Here is a 20,650-nt window from a genome sequence, read left to right as displayed (position 1 = left end):
CTAAATCTGCGAATTTAGTTTTAAGGTTGTCCATCATTTCGGCTGTCACTTTAGGTTTCTTTTCTTTTTCGTTTTTCATCTTTATAGATTTTTCTAGCAGTTTAAATAATTTATTGCACAATGTGAGAGAAAAATCAATCTGGATAACTGTCATAAATATCACTTAGGCCTCTTTTGCTATTGGTTTGTCTTTAAAAAAATGTGTCGAGAAATATTTTTGTTTTTAAGTTTTAAAGGAGTTAAAACGATTGACATGTCGAATAATAACTTTTTCCGTGTACATTTAAGATCAATTTTCGATTATAAAAATAATAGTTTGCTATAATTCAGCTTCGAGACGTTTATAAGTAGCATATTTAATTATATTTATATATTGGTTTTATAAATTATCTCATAAATTCATTTATGACTTGAGAAAACTTTATTTAATTCGTATTCAATGTCAATGTAGGCGACTTATATGAATATGTTTTCTATATTTATGTTAAAACCGTTCGACATTTTTCATGCAAAAAGTTGTCGAATAATTTTTTGTTGTTGTTTACTTGATATGTTTCAGGAAATAGCCTTATGATTCAGATTTACATTCATCAGAAATGGCTTTTTTGTGATATAAATTTCTTTCTGTAAAGACAAGCTACAGAGGAATGGGTTTGGTAAACCATCGATTTTGTCACATATCCCATCTTTTCAAAGAGAAGAAAATGTTTAGTCAGTCTTGTTTCCACTTTCATTCTTCGAAACAAAATCTCACATCGAACTTTCCATCTGACTTAAATATATTTCCAGTAGCCTGATTGGTAAAGATCGATTTTCTTACTTGTCTGTTGTCAATTCTCTTTGGAATACCTAAAGTAAGTAAAAACTCTCACTTTCTCAATAGTCTATTCTTCTGAAACTGTAAAAATCAATGGAGTGGGAATGGATTTTGAAAGAGACACAACCATATGTTAGTTACTGCACATTGCGATAGTGATATGATGGTTTGAATATTTTTCATAACAATGCGTTTTTACAGTTTAAGGCTGTTTTTCTATAGATAAATAATTTTAAAAATAACGTTGGAGTGACAACATAAACAAATTTCTAAATTATTTTTTTATACTAGAGATATTTTTAAAAATAGAAGCATGCTCATTACGTACATAGTGATATCCAATTAATAGTCTTTTAATCTATATACGTCTTTTTCTTAACATCATTAATTGCACTAAATTGATCTATAATATGTTGTGTTAATCATGTTAAATCACATTAGCGATTTTTATTAATCACTAACACGATTTAACGTGATTAGACCCACATAAAATAAGAACAACTAAAAAAATATAATGGTGTTCTATCCAAAATCAACGCATTTATGAATAATTTTGTACAGAGAAGAAGAATATTTCATAAAGATTTAAAACCAGAATTTAACTATTTGTATTAAAAACTAGACCTACTTATTTAGTATGCTACACACGGTAGGCCAAAATTCTCACGTTTTTTGATATATTACTTTAAACACTCATTTACATGCTGAGAGTATGTAAATTGGTGTTTAAATTTTACATTCAATGAATTTTATTATTTCTTTGAAAAACTGTTCAATATTTATAAATAAAAATATTTTTATATAAATTTAAATTCTATTTTTTAAAAAATCAATTTTCCTAAGTATTCAAATTTATAACTTCATTACACGTATAAAATGAAACAAATTAACCACACAAAATATAATCATGATCATTTTTTATCGCCAATGCGGAAAATGCATTCATTTGCCTGGAGACATTAAGTTATTACTAATAAATGACTTTTGTTTTTCCTTTCGTGACTATAAATATTAGAATATAATAAATTCTAGAAAATAATTTTTTATAATAAATCTCAATGATGTATTGGTTTTGAGTTCATTACGAAGAAACATAATTGATATTTGACTGTTCATTATCAATAATAGACTAGAAGCTCATTAAAATAACTTAAACGAAAGAATTTTTTACTTCCTTCTGGAGGCATGCTAAAAGCATTATTTATATCCAGCTTCAATATACTTTTCGAAACCAAACACAAATTGTAGATTTTAGTAAATTAGTTTACTTTTTTCTTAATAATTATATATCTGAAATTCAAGTTATCAGCATAAATCATAATCTAACAAACTAAATTATTTAAGTGTTTTTTTATATTTTATTCTAATGCTATAAGATTGTACATATTTGTAATTTTGTCTGTTAATTTAGTTTTTAATGTTAAAAATAATTATATTAAATATGTCTAATGTTCACCAGATTATAAATAATGCAAGTACAATTCATAATAATATAGTAATATAATAATCTAAACTAATTTATATTTAAAAAAAATAGTAATTATTTCAATTAAACTAAATTAGGTCTAATATCATCAACACTATTTTTGAAATTTAAATTTAAACAATAAAATTTGTTAAAATAAGTAATAATTTTATTAATAATAAAATAATGTTTAAAATAATCAAATATGGATATCAGTATATAATTATAAGAGTTGATAAACTGTGCCTTATTGCTTAATATTTTTTATTTTGATTGCTTTGGATCCTTTATAAATTTTTTTGCTTATTAAAATATTTTCTTACGTTCTTGTCATTATTTATATTCTCTAGATTTTGACAGACATCACATAAACAATAAATAAATAAATATTCATTTAAGATAGCTTGCAGATTAATACTGAGTTCAACTCAACTGATGAAGTCATTAAATATTTCTGCAGAGATTCATAGTTGGTAGTATTTATGCCTTAAGGGAATTGTAATTAAAGTTACAGATGTTAGTCCTTACTTCACTATAACACGGTTTCTACGAACTTTGTCTAGAGGGTATAGAAACTAAAATCGGTTCAATTTTAATTGTATCACAACTAAGGCAATTCAAAATCTTGTTTTGTTAACAAAAGAATATTAAATTTTCGTGAAATGTTATGTCCCCCATTAACGACAAAAGTATTTTGCTTTATTAGATGCTTTATTGCCTTTAATTATTAACATTTTTCTTTTAGTGTTTTCATTGAATACAGGTAAGAATATTCTAAGAATTCGATAAGTTAATGAGAAGAAAGAAGTTGGAATAAACTAAGAAAATTTCTACAAAAGAATGAAAAAAAAAACATGGTAGATAATTACGTCTTGCAAATATCTCAAATGAGAAGCATATATTAAATACTAAATTTCATTTTTTAAAGTGGAAAATTCTTTATTTTAAAAATAGAACTTTCTTTTAAAAATATCATTTATACTTTCATGAAATCTATATAAAAAGTTATAAAAAATGTAAGAAATTTATTTAAGAAAATAGTTTCATCCTGGAGATTTATTTAATGAATATCATGTTACAAGTATTTATGATTAAATAAATGTGTCTTTCATTAAAAGAATAAAAATCTTTTTTCTGAAATCTTTTTGTTTTCTTTCTAAAAATACACAAGATAATCTCATGCATATATTTGCATGCAAGAAATTGTACTCTTCTTTAATTAAATGTCTTTCTAACTCTTCAATCTATATCCTAGTTTAAGAGATTTTCTTTAACATGTCAAAAATCTAATCATTACATTATAATATTCATCAATTTTTCAAAATATAAGAGATATCTCTTAAGTATACTTGTGTATCTATTTATAGAGGATCATATGTTTACCTATAATCTCTAATTATTTTGATATTATTACATACATATAATCTATATTTGCATGAACTTTATCTTTTAATGATGTTTTTGATTGAAGAATTATTAATGTGATTCATATACGTAATCAATAATGTAAAATGAATAGTTTTAAAATAAATTAAAAAATTAATAAATCTATTATAAGTTGTTTCATTCCTCTGAATAATTATATTCTGCACTTTTCCATTTAGAGTGTTTTAAAATGTTTCATAGTGTATATTCATATGGAAATATTACATATTGACACATGAAAAAAGTTTATATATATATATATATTACATATATCCTATAGTAATATATTAAATGACATTTAAGATGAAATATATAATTTATTTCTAATTATTCATTATTCCATTAATGAGAATATTTACATAAGAAAGTAAAAGTGAAAGAAACAAATTAAAGTGATTTAAATGGAAATTTTCGTAGGAAATGTTTGCACTTTTAAGAGATTCTTGGTAAAACATATCATTTCAACTCATTAATCGATCTAAACGTAAATTTTGTCACTGACTTAATTACAAATTGAAATTAAGCATGTAAAAATGCACGAAAACACAAAATGCATAGAGATGAATGTGAAGATATTATACTTTTACTATACGTTATACAGTAATTATTAAACACTATATTTGTCTGATATATATAAATGTTGCATATATAAATTTATGTAATAAATAAATTCATTTAATTTATGTAGAATAATGTTATTTTAAAATTAAAGAAAATTGTTTCAGTAATTAAAGGGAAAAAATTATGTCGAATTTTAGTATTTTTCTCAAGAATATGAAACTTTTTTTAAGAATAATAAATAATGCAATAACGTGTGATTGTGGATTTGATGTTTTTCAAGAAATTTTAAATGTAAAATATATATTTCAGAGAATAAAAATAATTTATAAGTAACTAAAAAAGAAATTTCTCATGTTCTCGTGAAAATAATAGGCCTATATATCTAAATATTTATTTATGTCCACTCAGTTAACAATATTTGTTTTTATATTTTTTATTGTTGAATCAGAGAAGTTTCTAATAAATAATACTGAAAATATTTACTTAAAAATGTGTTATATAGTTTCTTTAAATTATATTTTCATATATATCTATTGATATTTCGATTCAGAAAGAACAGTTATAAATATATAAATCGTAGAAGTATTATATTACAATCTAGAAAGATTTAGATGTAAAATATAAGAGATGAAATGAAATAAATTGAGTCATATCTTTAAATTAAGACAAATATTCAGGAAATAAATATTTATTTTCAAAAAATAAATATTGTATTAATTATATAAAACTCTCCATTCTTAATTTCTTATTATATCAAAGATAATGTCACTTAGCTTATTAATATAGCTGTACTTCATAAACCTTAACTAGACTTATAATACTTTACATGCATAATAAGTAATCGATATGTAAATATTGTAACATTCATAAAAATTTAGCTGAAAACTTGACTAAATCTTCATATTTTCATTTTAAAAAAATGTTTAATTATTACTTTTATTTCTTTTCATATTATATTTAATTCCTTGCATCAAATTAAATATAAAATTTTAATTATCTGCTTGAATTTTTAAACATCATTTCTTTCTACTTTAACTAAATTTAATTAGTTAATGCATAAACAAGAATTTAAAATGAGTATAATATTTAAAATTAAAATTTTCTATAAATTTTTAAATGAGTAAAAAAGAAAAACATTAGAAGACTTTTTGAAATTTTAAAAATAATCATAACAAATAAAAATATATATAACATATTGTTCAAACAATTTAAACAGTTGTTTTTATTTTAAAAACACACGATGAATACTTATATATGCTTTATTTATTTATTTTATTAATTGTTAAGGAGTTCCAAATAACACACACACACACACACACACACACACACACACACACACACACACACACATAACATATATATATATATATATAGACTTTAACAATATATATAGACTTTTAATGTTGATTTCGAACAATTTAAATCACAATTCTTATTGTTTCAAATAGATAAATTTAATAAATTGGAAAATAAATGGAAATGGAAATATTGAAAATTTCATATAAGAATCAGTATTAAAATTGATCTTAAATAAATCTACATTTTAAAAAATTTATGAAAAAACTTCTAAAATATTGATAAACTTAAAATTTAAAAATTCAGTATAATAAATTTTAAACAACAACATAAATTTACTATGTTACAAATTCTGTTACAAATTTTTTTATTTATCAATTTTTATACAATAAAAAACGTAATTTGATTATATAAAATTTTACATCAATATCTGTAACGTGTTTAAATTTTTAATAAATTAAAAAAAACAAAAAAAAATTATGAAACAATTTCTGAGAATTTAAAAATTTTCATACTTTTTCAAATAGATATTTAGTTTAAAATATTAACGAGTAGTTTACATTTGCTTAGTTCATGCTTTGGTATTTGTATTGTTCGATATAAATGGAAATAAAATCCAATATATATAAGTATTGATTTTCTATGAGTGGATTATCCGGATTAGGGATTAGTCATCTCGTTGCAAAGAAATAAATAAACCAGTGATTCTTTGAAAGGAAAAAAATACAATCAATAGAGCAAACAGTTACTTTTAAAATGATAAAAATCCTTATTTATTAGCTTTACTAAAGCTTTAAGATACTTTTTCTTGTTGTAGCTTATGTTACGGTTCGATTTCAAATCAGTTTAATCTTTATTAAACAAAAATTTTCTGCAAATATTTCTAAGTGTAGTGTATCAATTATTTAAAAATTTTATTTTCATACATGTTCTAACATTTTTATACTTTCCTTCGACAGAGAGCAGCACGTTCTTTATAGCGTATAATTTCTTTTAAATTTTTATATACTAGATTAATAATTAAGATTTAAAATCTCTCTAAAAAATATAAAATTGTGAGTAAAGTTTAAATATAATTATAAAAATCTTAATCAACTTACAGTTGGAATTTTTATATCAGGATTAATACAGAAAGGAAGAATAATAGACATGTTTAGAGAAGATGAAATTTCCATAAAACTATATTTTTTTCATCTGTCTTTCAATGATATACAGAAACCAAAGCCTTTCTAAACTATAACGTAATTCTGTTTTTCGAGGTTGCTTTCGCTAGAGTATACGTCAGAGATTGTAGAAGTATTTATCACGTTGAGGCAGGAAGCAATGACAAATGCTGACCATTCTGTAGTCATAGCCTTTGGGAGAGAAACAGAAACATTGTGGAAAATCAATGGTCAAGACCACATACGATACAAAACTATCGATTTTCCGAATTTAAATCATATCCAACCATGATTATTTATTACATTACTTTAAAAAATTTTTCATTTTTTAACTTAAATAATAAATGAATTACAAGAACGTGAACGTTAATTAATTTTAAATAAGCTTAACGTTTTTATGCATATATCTAACAACAAGTAATTACGATATTTATTTATTTATTTATTTTATTTTATTTTTTGTAATTAACTTGTGTAGCTTCTTGTCATTCGTTTAATACTTCTAAACTTTTTATCCATTTATTTATCTACAAACTTTAAAGGAAATTTAATACAAAATACTTGGATTTATACAGTAAATAAACAAAAAAGATAATATCCTTTTCATTGATTTTTTTGTTCATCAATGAAATAATGATATCCTCCGAACAAGGCTTATTGACAATATTTTATGTCAGTTAAGTTTTTCTCAATGTGTGTAATTTACCACCTTGTCGAATCTTTATTGGAATAACAGCTGTGGATGACAACTAAAGACACTTCTCAATAATAGCTAGTTAGTCATCTCTATCACTGCCTTTCTTATTGAAGCTGTTGAAATATATGATGCTTTGGCTTAAATATTTATGTCTAATAAAATAAATATGAAAAAATTTTTTTTTCATGTTTATTAATTCGTTTATCTAATTTTCTTACATTTAATAGAAGAAAGATGCTTATTTTCCATTTTATTTCAGTTTTAATGAGGTTTATAATTAGCAAACATAAAATATAATAGGAAGACGGTAAAAATTAAACGAACAAGAAAATTGTATGCATGATAATTACAGCATTGATTACAATAGCTCAGCTAATATCCTATCTCTTGAATAAGACATTTCTCGCCATCTGGTGATGAATCTTCTTACTATTAAAGAATATTCAATTGTATTTTTTCTCTCCTTTTAATATAATCAAACAGGATTATTTGAAAACGCAAACTGATGATATAAATAATGAAAAATCAAACTTATATTTTTATCCTTGATGTAAACATTTTTAAAAGAAAATTTACTATTGAATATTCCATATTTATGTTTAATCATTTTTTTTACAATTTATTTATTAATTCGATTATTTTTCTAATTTTTACTTGAAAATTTGCATGAAAAATAATCGGATTTATAGAAAAATTAAAATTAAAGAAGATAATAAAAGAGATTTATAATCTTTATACTAAACAAAAGAATTTCATCGTAAATAATAATTTAATTACTTAAGCTGTGCAATAACAGAAAATATACTCTTAGTTACCTGATAAATTATCAGATTTATATGGGTAACAAAATCCTATCATTCCTTCTTTTTAAGTATTTGAGTTATAAAAGTAAAACTAAAAGCTATTGTGATATCATAAACTATATTTTATATTGTCATTTTGCAAATAAAAGCTTTAAATCGTAGTCATATAAAGATTGTAGTAAAAAAGTATATCTTATGGTATCTTTTTGGGTCTACAAATGATTATTGTATGTTGTTATTGACTATAACTTTTACTCAATTTATTTTCCTATCAGCTTTAATATAATTAATATAGATGTTTTTATATTTTTATAAATTATTTAATGAGATATTATTTCTTTTATCGATTCTGTTTCCTTTTTAATTTTATACTGATTATTTTATTGATAAAAATTTTTTATGGCTTGTTAAGTTTACATAATTTTCCAATATATAGTTATATCACAAAAAAATCATTTAATTTATTCAGAAAAAGTTACTTCTTTTTTCCTAAAAATCCGATAAGGACTTAAGAAGTTATAGTATTTTGTAATTTTATATTCGATAACATGAATAACATCTGGACTAATCACAACCATTAGGTTGACATCAAGTTTTCCACAATTTCTAGTATAAGAGCTGCTCTATTTTAAATTTATTGACAAAATAAATAGAAGTACTTCAAAAAGAAATGTCAGACGGTATCCAGGAATCACTATAATTTATGATATTATTCTATTAAATGTTGCTAGATTATATAAAAAGTTATCCATGAGTGCTTTCTGATATTATGCACATAGAATATGGATCAGCCATTGAAAAATATGCCAAAATAATAGTGGAGACTTCTTGTCTCCTCCTGTTTTTTACATACTGTTGATGATAATCTATAACTCATATACAAGTTATACCAATTGTAGCCTTAAGAAAAAATACCTATTCTTTATATGTTGTTTCCCTGCTGAAACGTACTCATAAAATAACGTATTCGTGAATAATATTTACAAGATAAATAAAGAAATATAACAAAGATAAATATAAGAAAATTGCATTTACTTTATAAATAATAATATAAAATAAATATATATGCTATTCTGGTGTAATTTACATAACCAAATAGGAATCTTTAATAAATAAATAATACCGATATTATTATTAATAGAAATTATATTGCCAATATAAAGTAATATATCAATACTTCACTATTATACAATATATTGTGGATAAGAACATTAGGAAAGATAAAGATGAAAATGTTAATATCTATGATCACTTTTTCTTTCATTTTTTAATATATATTATTAATAATTATATTTTTATTTAACGAATTGATGTTGAATTTTTACGAATGTTCTCCTTGTTTCCGAGATAAATTATCTTATTAAAATTATCAAAGAATTTATTCAGATGAAAGTGTGCATTAGAGACATTGGTTTATATACTAACTTCGATCAATTAATGTCTAATGAAATATCGTTTAACATCAGTCAATCACTTGTTATCCATTTCGAAAATCTGACATTTACGATCATTAAATTAATTACAAATTGCAGAAAAGATCAATTAAACGAAATTTTGAAATTTTATTTGAAAAATTTTCTATGAAACTATTATATTAATAAAATTCATTGATAATAATCGATTTCCTTTATATAATTTATCAAGTTAAACAATTATTAAATGTAGGCATTTGTTTATATACATTCTGAGCCGATTTCGTAATCTAAAATTTGTTACAACCTAATGTTATTATGTTGTTTTAATTTTAAATTTTCTTATCTGAATAAATACTTAATATGTTAAGTAAGAATTACTACATAATTATTGAATTAAACCTAGATGAAAGATTAATTTAAAATATTAAATTATTAATTAAAAAATAAGAAATTTTCAAAAAACAACAACTAAAATATTAGTCAATTTTATTGATTTTCAGCAAATTACATCAAAAAATTATAGAATTAAATTAAAAAGTATGAAAATAAACTATAATTCAACAATGTTAGCCAAAATTAAATTATATACGAAGTGAAAATAGCACAGGAATTTACTGTTAAATAACTTTTATAAAGATTTTAAACTTTAACGATGTCTTAAAATTAATGTAAATATTTAAGAGGTAAACACGGAGGTAAGCGATGTTTGGAATTCAAAAAACATGCACATTATCTGATAGCAACAAGTCCATCACATTTTATTGAAATGTGCAAAATGGAAAGAATGGTGCACTTTTATTATCCTATCAATCTACTTTGGCAAAAGCATTCGGCAAATGTATCAAATCGAATTCCTCTCTCTTAAAGATGGAAAATCACACTCTTATAATAAAAGAAAATTACTATTATAAACTTAGTAATCTTCTTACATTACTTTTTGTAGTTTTACTTATATGTTGTTCTTCATTTTGAGATATTCTTATACGAAATATATATTAAAATGGAAATAATACAGAAACTCATAATGTTGTAACGAAAAACTGATGATAATTTTTTAAATTTTATGTTGAAAATAAAAATTAAATAAACTGGCAATATAACTAAAAAATAAATAACGAAATTCTATTTTAGTTTTGAAGTATTCGTTTTTCTCGGTGAAAAATTGTAATTAGAAATAGTTCTTTGTTTTAGAAATATTTTCTTCTTTTAATTCTTTAAAACACTGTAATGATATCGAAAAACACGAAAAAAATGTGTAAATAAATTGGGTAAAAAACGGTAAAATTGTATATTTTATATAAAAAAATTAATAAGTTTTATTTAAAGCATTCAATATTTAATTTTGTGATATTTTTGTACCATCAAATTATTTAGTTTTCAATTTTTTTAAACGATAACCAGAATAGCATCTATTTGCTTATTAATTAATGTATTACAATTAGAATTAGCAATAAATAATGTTATAATTCAATTTTGACAACTTTCGTAGTATAAACAGTCACATCATTAAAAATTAATTTTAAGTAGACTAAAGACACATTTGTTAGAAATTTCTAAATTTATTTGTGCTTTTAGAGTAATTGCATTATTTCGAAACATGATATAGCTTATTTGATATTTCTCAATTTAAATAAAATTACAAAATTTTAAATAAAATATGTAGTAAAAGTTTATAAAACTTTTATATTATTCTTTTACTGCGTTTCCATTAGTGGAAAGTTTAGGCAATAGATATAAAACTCGAGAAATGTTACTAAATATGTCAATAAAATATGCCAGATTCGAATTGAATTATAATTCGAGAAATTTTGATGAATGCAAAAATAAAAAAGTCTAATTTTGTGTTATTTTAGGTAATAAAACATTAAATCATTCCTTATATTTCGCAAATTAAATTTATCTATTATTTGCTTAAATATTTCATTCTTAAAGCTGAACGTGTTTGCATTATCTGATATTTCCAATGCATTTTCTGATTAGTTTAAAATTAAGAAATTTTAATGTACAATACACGAGCAGATTTTAAAACTTAATTTGTTCTTTAAAATATGTACCGAAATTGACTATCCAAACGTCAAGCAATAGAGTTTGACATGTAAGTTAGAGTTCGAAGGTCAGATGCCAAGGAAGTTAAAGCGTCAACTTGCTGCTCTGAAAGACCCGGAATAAATTCTGGAGAGTAGCCATAGAAATTTTTCATGGATGGTGAGTGCCTGATATGTCAGGCTCAGTCCCTCATCACCCGATTGTCTCATTGAAGACTTTCCAAACCCACAATGGATAAGAAACAAACCCACAAGGCAAAAAGAGCCAAAAGTGAAAAAAAGCATTCTATCCAAGAGAACTAAAAAGCATTATAAAATCTCTTATTAATTAAGTTATGTAATTTTTTTTTGCTGTGAATGCGTTACAATGCATAAAAATTGCAGATTAAACGAAAAACAGATAATAAAAATTAATTTTCAGGAATGATTTTACTGTTACCAAAATTAAGACTGATAGAAAGGACTATCCACAATAGGTCAAACTTTTTGTTCGTCGGCTGAAACTTATGAATTACCAAGTTTTCTGGAATATTAGTACTATTTGTATATTAATTCACTAAAAGATGATTTGATTTTCTTAAATTTTTAATATCAATTTTTATTACTTTATTTTTGTAAATGAGTTAAAGGATTTTTTCTATTTATTTACTTTAATTTTATAAAATTTTATACCATTTTATTATAGGTACATTACATCCTAAGACGTTCCGACTAATTATGAACCCATCCATATATTTTTATTCTATAGTGTAATTTTTATACTAGATCTCTTGATATCACAAACCAACTAACACATTTTCTTCCTTGCTTTATTAGTGGGCAGCTTGTCAATTCTATTAGACTTGTTATTTTAAAAATGAGATAAAGTTTTATACTTTCGTCATTTCATTTACTTTTAATACTTCAAGCAAATATTGTAACTTCACTAGACAATGTCCATTAAGTTCCTATTCATTTTTGTAAACTGGTTAATACTTTACTGTTTTAAAGCACTTGGAATGAATCTAGAGCAGCAATAATCATTTCGCGAATCGAGAAAAAAATGCAATGAAATCAGAGAAGTTAAGAAGTAGATTTAATTAGGATGAATCAATAGATAAGACAATACGGAATTGATAAACACATTTAAACGAACTAGATCTGTAAATAATGAAGCATAATTGCGCCCATGTCATTATGTTAAAATTGTTCAAGATTAGCTGAATGGACATTTTCGAAATCGCTGGATCGGGCGCGGAAACATCAGATTCTGATCAGTTAGATTACTAGATTTAATCGCTTTCGATCTCTTTGCAAAGGACTTTTATCAATTTGGCATCTATCAAACGAAGATTATAAACATGCATAACTGATATACATGAACAGCCCAGCAAATGCTCCAGGACAGTAAAATGATGACCAACATCCATGCAAATGATCGTTGATTTGCATGGATATTGGTAATTATTTTGAATCCTATACATTAAGGATAACGTTCAAATAGGGATTCAACTTCATATGTGTGTGCAACTTATAGAATAAATGTTAATACATTATTATTTAATAATTAATTCAATATATTGACAGTTTACAAATAGAAACTTTACGTACATCCTGTAATTGTGTGAAATGATAAATTATGTATAAAATTAATGCAAAGCAAAAAAATAACAGTTTTAAAATTGACAAAACTTTCGAATTGTGACATTAGTAGAGTTCAAGATCAAAACTGCGAAACTTATTGTTAATTTTTGGGAAAACCCATGAAAACTCTCTATACAGATCAGAATGAAATACTGATCTGTATAAAAGATAAAATTGATATAAAAGGTCAGAATGAAATATTTTTCCAATAAAAAAAGAAGCTGCACGCAATAACGTTTTATAATAATGAAATCAGTTTCCATCATTATAAAACAATATACGACCTACGAGTTACTGTATTTTCATACAATATACACAAAAGATAATTAACAAATTTAATATTTCATTTTTGAAAAGTTTTCTGAAAAAACTACTTTAAAATATATAATTGCAATAAACATTGTAAAAGTTAAATTATTTACTTAAATGTATATTTGAAAATGTTATTTAATAACTTATATTACATTTCCTTTCTTTTAATTAATGAAGTAATTTAATGTCTTGTACAGTAAATCAAACACGAACGGGTTGGCAAATCAGGAAGATAGAATGTTCATTAAAAGAATGTGATTTAATTGATTAATTTAAATTACTGTTGTATTTATTTTAATCTTAATCGATTTTTTAATATCTCGATTACTTAATAAAGAAATAGAGTAGCAATAAATTATTCTATTTGATGACATTCGCTTGATAATTTTACGTTTATACTTTTAATCTTACTTTCTATTTGTACGAATAGAAAGATAAATAAATTAACGCATATGTTTACACAAATTTCAAACTGTACTATAATTTTCAATTAAAAGTTCAAGAAGCTGAACTTTTAATTGAAGAAATAAACAGTTTTGATTAACAATTGAGGTTATAATATAATTTGAAAATATAATACTGTAATTTGAAATATTAATCGTCATATATCTGTGTTGCATTTGTTTAGATATGTTAAAAAATTTCAAAAAGCTACCATGTAAAACAGATTATATAACCCAAAAGTTAATTAACCACAATAAAAACTAAATTTCTGTCTGATTTAAAAGTCCGAACTTTGATGTTTCAAGATAAAAGTCTAGTATTTAAGGCGTAAAATTTGATGTGTATGTAATTCAAATATTGTTTTAATTGAAAAGTATATCCTACATGCCCAAGATAAGATGTCGACTTCTATAGAATAGACTTGGATTTCAAAACACGTATGTTAGGTCTGAAAGACATCAAATTCTTAAATTTATATACCATATAATTAACTTTAAACGCTATATATGTTTAATATATATTGTTTAAAGTTTAAAATATTTGTTTCAGGTAAAAATGTTGATGTTTAAAGTTCATTCTATGGTATATTATTTTAAGAATTTTCTGGCTTGCAGACCTAATATTGACGTTTCGAAATCTAACTTTATTCAATCGAAATCGACATCTTATCATCTGCAAGTAGGCTATATTTTTCGTGATTTTCTATTTGTGTATTTTGAAGGCTTGTATTAGAATATCTAACTTTGATAACAGAATTTATAAAGTTCGGGTTTGAAAACGGTAATTTGATACCATTTTTTAAAAATTTCTTTTTTAACGTTGAAAACGTGTGTTACGCGCAAAAAAGATGATTATGGAAAATCGAGTCTTCGTGTTTTTATTAGATCTGTAGCGTTAGAAGGTAGAGATGGGTGTTTGCACATCAAAATTTATTGACTGTATTTAGAAATTTCATTTTATATACACCAAAGTCAGTTGTCTACATTACCAAATTCAGTGGTTTTATTTTCACATCTGTTGGTCGTAATAAATATTCCTGTGTTTGAAATTTAAAGTTATTTTTTTAAGTGAGAAAAGTTGATATTTCCGTTTCAAAGTTTTGAGATTGTCGATAACAATTAGATTTGTGTAATTAAAATAGTGCTGTATCAAAATCTAAATCTCGTGTTTTGAAATAGAAATCCTGCTGTTTGATCTTTGAAATCTGTCGTTTGTAATTGTAAGTCAAATGTTTGTCGTTTGACGTTTCGTATTTCAAGTGAAATGCTTAAAGTTCGACATTTGAAATTTGGTGCATGATTTCTATGAAAGTACCTGATGAGTTATGTGAAGTTTTAAACTATTTTATTAAAGATGCTGAAAGAGAAAAACTACTTGAACATAGGTTATTATTAATTGCGCATGAAACTGGTTTCAGCAACTTATCTTTCCTTAAAAAAGCACTGTATAATCTAAAGCAAGCTAGTTGGCAATAATATAGTAAATTGGATGAAGAACTTCGTATTTTTGTAACCAAATTCTGATTACTGTATATACATCTGAAAAAATCTTATCGTTATTGCTGCAATTTATGTAAAGAATATTCCTGTTGTAATAATAATTTTCTACAGTTAGAATAATTAATCTCTAATTTTCCGAAATTATTTAAATTGAAAACTTTGGACCACGTCATTACTGTTTTGGGATTGAATTTAAACAAAATACAGAGAAAACAGAAAATTGAGCATGTCAGAAACAAAAAGTACAGAATCTTCTTTTCCACTTTTGACTACAAAATATAAAGCTTGTAAATACTTCTGTAGATCTGAATAGTAAACTTCATAAAGCTAAAGTAACAAATGAAGAATTGAAGCAGTTTCCTTATCCACAACTTATTGGATCATTAAATTATTTGTTCATTGTCTTGATTGTTCTATAGATTTATACTCTAGATAAAGGTTCAAATTGGCAGAAGCAAAGATATTATGCGAGTTCCGCAAACAGCGTTTCCTTTCAGCAGAAAAATTGAATATATATGTTTAACAATTACCACAGAGATTACTTATTTACAAAGAATACCTCTGTCTCTATCTTCGAATTCTGGACTCACCAATTGCTGAGTGGATAGAACTACAGAACACTAAACGTTGGTCGCAAGTTCAGGTTTCACCAACAAGCTGGCTACGTAGAGTTTTCCAATTTCCATGTCTCTAACAACTAAATTGGGAATGTTCTTTTTAAAATGTCTTCCCGGGAAGCATCCCTTAGCAGATCGTTCATCTGTTGCGTTGTTGTATCCCATTAAGCCAAACTAAACCACGGAGAACTTATAATACAGGAACACTTTTTCGATGGAAAATAAATTTTATTTTCTATATTTTATAAAAGGAAATGCATTTCGGGTCATGTATCTCTCTTCAGCCTTTATTGTGTGTAATATTGTAAAACTATAATATAACAAATAGTGACTACTGGTATAACTAAGTGTTTAAAACGTAGTCAAACTGTAAAATAAAAGCGTAAAACCAGTCAAACTGTAAAATAAAAAAATAAAATTTGTTAAAATATAGAAAAATTGACAAATACAAAGGATACAAACATAAAAACTTTGAAACTAATAAAAACCGGCTAAAGACAACTGCCTTTCTTAATTCACTGTACCGCATAACAATCAAACTTCCTGATGAATGTACAGGAAAGAACATTATACCTTGTCTTTTAGACAGTTTTTATTTATTTTACAGTTTTTTTGTTTGTATTCCTTGTATTTGTCAATTTATATATTTTAACAAGTTTTATTTTTTCATTTTATAGTTTGACTGGTTTTACCCTACGTTTTTAACACTTAGTTAACCAGTAGTCACCATTACTTATATTATAATTTTACAATATTACACATAATAAGGACTGAAGAGGGGTATATGGCCCGAAATGCATTTATTTCCTTTTATAAAAAATAAAAAATAAAATATTTTTTCTATCGAAAAAGTGTTCCTGTATGAAGTTCTCCCTAGCAATATTATGTTTAATTCCAAAGAACACACAACTACTAAAGAGAACAGCAAGCAATCAAGTACAAAGTAAAGCAATCTTAAAATCTTAAAAAATATATGATAATTAGAGAGCATTAATCTTTAAATGACATCCGGTACATCATTCAAGGATACATGCACAGTATACTTATATATACGTAATCACATTGTTAAAGAAGTTCTTCAAAGAAAACAGATTATCATCAGTTTTTGCCAATTAATGAAACGCTAGTGAGAGATAAAGCGTGTAATATAACAATGAGAACTTAATGTTAAAGAACGAAAAAAGTGTTAAGAAGTTAATGGAGACTATTCTATGACAATACCCTGCACAATGATTTAATTCAAGAACTTAATAAATTTATTAAATATTTCTGTAAATATACTTTAAAAAAGAAATGCATTGATCAATGTGTTATCACTAAGGTCCGGATTTTTGGGTGCGGTTTTAGAATGGATTGGGTGCTCGTTTGAGTATTTTTTTTCTTCGTTTTGGGTGCCAGTTTGGGTGCTTTTAAATGCTGTATTATTAAGACAAAGACCAACCAGATGTACTATATTTACAAACTACATAATTGTTTATTGCAATTTAGACATAAAGATGAGCATTGTAATTTACAACAATAACCATTTCAATGTTCTTAAAAGTGAAATTTTCTCGTTTGGAGGATAGAATGTCTTTATATAAGGAAAAAGATTTTTACGTCGACTGAGACTAAGGAGACATGTTTCAGTTTTCAGTTTTCATGTTTCAGAATTCTATTTCAGTGCAATCCAGAATATTTTTCAAATTGGGAATTTTTGATAAACTAGATTTCAGTTTGTTCAGGGCAAAACCATCCAGTACATCAAGCGCCTGACTTACAACATTCCACTGATCTCGCATTTCAGTTCCACGACTTTCCAGCTCGTTGATTTTATCCACCAATAACTTGTACTGTACGAATGCACGGAGTAGAGCTCTGTGGTCACTAATGAATCAGCGACCAGTTTCTAGACACTAACTTCTGGTGATTCTGCGACCGTCGAAAGTTCGTTGATAAACGCATTAATTTTCTCGAAGTTCTCGCAGTATAATACCACATTGTTTATCCAAGACCCCCAACAAATGACTAGATATTAGAGTTCGTTGAGTTCATATTTTCAAGTTGGTACATTTTGAACAACATAGGTTGTACATAGCACCTGGTCAGTGGTGCAACAAGAATGTTCAGCACATACCGTTTTGTGGAATCCGTTGTTTCTTCCAGTTCAAACACTACGGGATTGTCTCCAACAACGTCCAGCTGCCCCTATAAATATATGCTCGAAATTCCTCTTTTCTGTTTGCCTTCTCTATGCTTTTCCAAACTTATGTGTCACCTGTTTTCGTTTCTTGGTGTTTCACATCAACCGAAATCACATAATCGCAAATGGAACAGCAAAGAACTTTTCCGTCTGTGCATACGCCTTCATCTTTAAACTTATTTGCTAAAATGTTCAGTTTAGATGCGGACAATTTTGCCATTTTCTAATGTCGCCGACACCGAACAAAGGAAATTGGAACTGTTGTGCTCACAAGTCAGGGTAAGGTGACCTCAATACAGAATTCTCTAGATTGTTCTTTTCTTAGACAAGAAAACACGTGTTGCAGATTTTCAGTGAATCTGCTTACATTCTTAAAACAACCCTAAGGCTTGGTTGTTTAGTCCAGAAAATTCCACTTTACCCCCTTTTCTCTCAACAAAAGAGAGTAAGCTAATTATCGTATTTTTTTCCTCAGCATTCATGGTCTGGATTAACGAATTTGTTTTCCCCCTCAAGTGAATGAATAAAAACCACAGAAAAAGATAATTATCAACATATTCTTTGAAAATCTAAAAAAGTGGAAAGATGGGTGCAAAATATGTAATTTGGGTGCTAGCCACTGTTTTGGAGGCAGGATTACGATTTCGGTGCATTTGGATGCTAAACAATTTGGCAAAGAGTGGGCCTACTGCACTAAAACGAACTTTGTTTGTCTTTTTACACTCTGCCCCTTTCAAAAATCGAGTGGGTGCGGCACCCAAAAATCCGGTTCTTAGTTATCACTGACTTTGATCAACGTCAATGATCGAATAGAGTGCTTCAAAACTGAAGTTCTAATAAAAGTAAAATTTATTTGCATTTTACATTTAAATCAAAAAAAAACGAAAATTAAGATTATAAAATACTTTTTATATCAATATGTATACAGTTTAAGGTATCTGTATACAAATCACGGAAAGGTCGCGCTATTTCATATTTATTTGTTTATGTAAACGTTGAACAATAAATGAATTTATAAAAATATAAATATTACAATTTTACATTTTTGTCTTTGTATATTAAAATATGTATTCGTACAAGTTGTAATATACCCTTATTTATCAATATTAATTTATATTGCAGTTTATTAAACCTTCCACAAATGATTACTATTAATGAAAGATTTATTATGTATACGAGGTGACGAATTCATGGCACACGAGAATATTATCCGGCACGCAATATGTTATGTGGCTCTTCGTTTGTTTACATTTTGTTCAATAATAATTAAAAATTGTTGTATTTTGTTGTTGATATTCTTGAAGAAGATACTTTTTAAATATTTTTAAAAATTATAAGCAGCTAAAAAGCATTAAAAGTTTATAAAAACATCAAATCCTGAATAAAAAAGTGAAATTAATATTTCAGTTTCAGTTAATCTGTGAACTTCTATGTTCTCTTATACTCTATTTCAACAAGTGATATTTAATGTTTTTTAATTACTTTTTATTATACATTTCCTTTATTCAAATTAAAGCAAATTTAAATTAAATTAAATATCGAAATCTACTTTAAACATAACTCTTGAGCACAAAACGAATTTTTAAAAGTTATACTGTATTATTCAAAATTTTCTTAAGAAATCTTTAAACATCGCACCAGCAATTTTGGATTGAAAAACTTTTTATACTAAATTTATTGTCTAATTTTAACATGTTTACTCAACGCTGAAATCATCAATGATTGCCAACTTTGTACATTACCAAAGTCAGATTGTTACCCCTAAGTAGGGCTCTAGCTTATTTTGCAAAAGAAGTATTGCAAATTAGTGTTAAGTGGAATGAATACTTCAAATTCTTGACATCAACCTATGAAATCATTATCAGTCAGCTCTGGTGTTTCGTCTGCTAAAAGTGTATGGACGTTCATTCTTGCTATCCACGACGTTATTGAACTGTAAATTTGTGGAATCATTACTTCGCATTTAAACAGGTAAAATTCTTTTCTATTATTTCTAAGAAATCTAAGAATTCCTTTCTATTATTAATATATAGTAGTAGAGTAAAATTACATATTTGGTCTTTATCAACCGTTTCTGAAGCACAATAATTAATGATGACGCGTTGTTCCAAAATATTTCCTTTTCCTAAGCTGGGTTCCCACGCGTTCCAAAGTAGAACCGTACTTTTTTGAACATTATTTTGGATTCAACTATTTAGGTCTTTTTATGTTTACATTTAAATCAGTGGCAGACACTGGAAGAAGGAAAAAGATGAAACTAATTAATCATAGAATCAGAATCCATTG

Source organism: Centruroides vittatus, unplaced genomic scaffold (assembly GCF_030686945.1).
Source record: "Centruroides vittatus isolate TY-2023 unplaced genomic scaffold, ASM3068694v2 contig_754, whole genome shotgun sequence".
NCBI classification, from domain to species: Eukaryota; Metazoa; Arthropoda; class Arachnida; order Scorpiones; family Buthidae; genus Centruroides; species Centruroides vittatus.
This window is presented reverse-complemented; position numbering follows the sequence as displayed.